This window comes from Meleagris gallopavo, chromosome Z, assembly GCF_000146605.3.
Source record: "Meleagris gallopavo isolate NT-WF06-2002-E0010 breed Aviagen turkey brand Nicholas breeding stock chromosome Z, Turkey_5.1, whole genome shotgun sequence".
Classification (NCBI taxonomy): domain Eukaryota; kingdom Metazoa; phylum Chordata; class Aves; order Galliformes; family Phasianidae; genus Meleagris; species Meleagris gallopavo.
This window is the reverse complement of record NC_015041.2, coordinates 14,469,357-14,473,439: the sequence shown is the minus strand read 5'-3', so window position 1 is coordinate 14,473,439 and position 4,083 is coordinate 14,469,357.

The following is a 4,083-nucleotide window of genomic DNA, read 5'->3' as shown; positions in this document are numbered from 1 at the left end:
AAAGCAACTCGTGAACCAATTACTAACAAGTAAAAGTATAACAGATGCAAACAACGAACTGCAATATTTTTTACCATATGTTTCCAATCAATCTTATTCCTTCATCAGTTGGAAACATAGCATAATGTTGTAGTTCTAACAGTAACTAACCTTGATTATCAAACCATGGAAGAACTAATAGTACTTTGACAAGACATTTGTTCTATTTATCATAAACAGTCAACAGGATTAAGTATGAGTCACCATTCATTTAGAATTATGTTATCTAATGATTCCCATTTCAGCTCCTTTTCTAATTGCCCTCTGGTGTTCATACATGCCTATTGCTCATTTGATAGTTTTTGCTCTGTTCAGATGGTATTTTGTTTAATAACCTTCAGTTTCACGCACACGGGTCTGGAGGTAAACGGGCAGTGATGGGGAAGAGGACCTGAGGCAAGGGCTCTGCAAGACTGGAGCTGCTTCCTGGGAGCACAACTGGTGTGGCTATAGTCCCTGAAGTCCTCCTGAGAAATCTACCCACACATGTAGACATCCACACAACATGGCATTTTTACTGTCTTTAAAACAAGTAATTCATCTTGAGGTTAATTGTTAAAAGCCCCACATATTTGGGTCTTCCTGAGAATCTCAACATGCTCTTGGAAATCAAAGACTCTCTTCTGGCTTCTCATTTCTTTCTCTTTTATTTTACACCTAAGCAGTATTCCACATCTTTGAGTTTGTCAGCAAGCAAGGTGCATGGGAGGATATTCAGAGTGAGGCATTGAAAAGAATCCCACAGTTTGAAGCTCCAGGTGGGAGGCAAGGCTGGATAATCTCCAGAGAGCCTTTCCAAGCACCTCTTCTATCACTCGTCCTTGCAGCTTCCTTCTAAATAAACAGAGACATGTCAGTAAGAGCTGCAAGTGCACTTGTCACCTGTTTGCACTGTGAACCTCAGAGGCTAATAAGGCACAAATCCCAGGAAAGGTGCTCTCAAAATGCTTGTTGGGGTTCTACCATTTCAAAACATGAATCTAAATGTCAGGATATTGATGCTGTGCTCATAGACACTCACAGGTTGCTTGAAGTGCAGCTCCCTGTGCATACAGCAGTGCAGGTAGTGCTAGCACTTTGAATGTGTATTTACATGCACACTGTGAATTGTTCAGACTCTGAGCTCCATCTTTCACTTTCCATCCAGCTTTCTGCACTAAGCACTGCTCAGACTGGTGTTTTGGGTGGTGAATATAATCTCTCTTGCTTTGAGGAGGTATGAACAGTAGAAATCTAGCACTGTAGGTCTGCCAGATTCTCAGCTCTGTGAACCACCTCATCTTGTATTTGCCAAACTTTCTTGAGTGTTGGCTTATTTTCATGAACTCAGTGAACTTTGAACTCAAAAGCAAGGTGAGAAAGCAGTGAGATTAAATGTAAATATGGTTTTCAGATCTAACTGTGACTTTGGGCCAGCTCCAAAAGAGGACTTAAGCACTTTATATGAAATCTAGTTGGAATTCAGGAACCTAAGTTCAAAACCCAACACTAGAAATACGTGCCTAACCCTGGAGGCACCTAGAATTATTTGGTGTTGACTTTTTTCTTTTTAACTTTTCTTTCAAAACTGTTCAGTTTGTGTATCTATATTCACCCATCTTGACATGGACAGTCAGGTTGAGTTCCCTCTTCATGAGGTTACTCAGAGCTTTTATCTCTTTGAGTGAAATGTTCTGACATCGGGCTATAAGTGTTCTGAGTAGAAGTGCTTCCCAGAAGTGCCACCACTACACTATCATGCTGAAAAGCCCTCAAGGTTTATGGAATGAGTCAGGAATTTAGTAGTGAAGTGGCTCAGCTTTATAAGAAAAGATCTGAGTTCTGTTTTTTGTTCTCAAGACAAAGTCTGCTCTTTATATAAAATAGGTAAAATACAGGAGTGGTCATGGAAACAGGCATCAGAACTGTGCTTCCTCACTATCAGTCTAGCCACTAGACTATACACTCATGCTCTGCCTCTCTCATTCTGTCTTTAGCATTTTCTGCACAGCAGCAGAGAGGAGTGATTTTGCAGCTCTCACACCAGCATATTTGGATTAGGTAACCTCCTAGTGATCCATCTTCTGGAAAGTTGGATAAGAGAGATTAAACTACTCTGAGATGAGGAAAGAATTAAGTCTGTTTCCCCCAAGTGCATTCACTACCTGCTGTACACAGGTTCTGGCTATGTTTTAAAAGAAAAAAATGAGTTCTGACTAGTTCATTAGAGACATAAACCTTCCAGTGAGGATCCTGCCTGTACACAGCAAGCACATAAAATAAATTTCTTGCAGCTCTGAGTAAAGGGTGAGATCTAAGACACACAAGAACCTTGGGGTCTCTTTTTTGGCTGGTTTCTGGCACCTGTATACTGACTGACATAAGTTAGCTCCTGGTTAGCTAGTTCTCGGTTTTTTGTTGCTGCTCAAAGATGCTTAAATTTTCATGGACAATTTATTAGGAACCAATTTGGGATGCTGAAGTTGGAAAGGTTTTGAAAACCCAGGCTGGGTATTTAAAATGTATCTAACCATGAGTATGGGCATACTGAAGTTTCTCTCTTCATATCTCCAGCTTTTCCTGCCCTTATCCTGCTGTGTACTAGGGGGATGGAGAATGTAGGCAAGGCTTTGGTTCCACAAGTGCCTTGCTTTCTGCTTCATTTCTTCTTCCCTTCTTTTTTTCTATTTCTCCACTTCATCATTTCCTCCCAGGGAGGGCAGTGCAGGTTCTGTCACCAGAGGACAATTCTTCTGCCTCCTCTCCTCTTTTGGGTTTATCTGCCTCACTAGTTAAAACACAGTGGATCCACAATGATGTGACCAAGAGGAGGCATGTAGAGGCTTCTCATGGACAATCACCTTGACTATTTCAGTATCAGACTTCTTGTGGCATTACAAGTTCATGCAAAGATGAATTTTCCGTCTCCTCTGTGGAAGAAATACCTGTGATTGCATGACCATTTCTTCTGCAGAGGAGGTAACAAAATCTTCTAAATATCAAATAATGTTTTAATTTTTTCTTCATCAAGGAAGTGCATGGATCTCGACTGGAAACAACTTCATCCTATTTCAGATTCTCTCTTGAGATTTGTATGTGCTATTACGAGATTTATCTGGTTTATGAGTGAATGAATAAAGGACATATATTCATATTTACAAAGTGAAGAGGTAAATAGGCAGATGGATTCAATATTCTTTACAGAAATAAAAGTGGTTAAAGCATGCATGTACAAGGAGAGATTAGATTACACACCTCCCCCCTTTTCTGTTCAGCGTCAAGCCATTATTAGCCAAATAAAATTCCAGTAAGAGCATCATGACTAATTATTAATTATAAAATAGGGCCATACTGAGCACTTTCTGGCTTTACTCCATGGTATCATCCCTGATCTGAGGCTCAATATCGTACTTTACAAAAATCCAAGCCAATAGTAGAAGTGAAGATCTTAGTATCTGGGCTTCTTTCCTCCTGCAGAAATAAAGAAGGTAGCACTACAATGCTTCCACATGTGACTGGGTGTAACTGCTTGCTTAGGCTGAAAATGGGGCATACGGTGCTCCTTCTCCCTTCTGCTGTAAGCGAGGACAGTGGGTCCCTCTCCAAGGAAAGAATATCAGAATTTAATCCCATGCCACTGCCTGTATGCTGCTATTGTCCATTTATTATGAATTATCACAGAAGGTTTGGGGTTGGAAGGAACTATTGGAGGCCATGTTGTCTGTGCCAGAGTTAGTATTTTAGACTCTTTTCTGTTTTGGTGAGATGTAACCAGGTTTCCAATACATAAGGTATGCTTTTGTCACAGCTGTGTATTTCCAGAAATATAACTCTCAATTTTAATACCATGTCTGGAGCTATTGTCTCTTTGTACTTCCTGCTCTTACTCTTTTCGGTAGGTAATTTTATAGACAGCTCACAAGACCATGCTGCTATCTGTGGATAACTAACTTTCCTTGATTCTGTCACTGTGGTCATTAATGTTGTTTTTAGAAAGTAAGAAAAGACATGAAGCTTTATAGTCAAAAGGGAGAACAGTTCAAGGTTCAAAATGTTTCTTTTTTT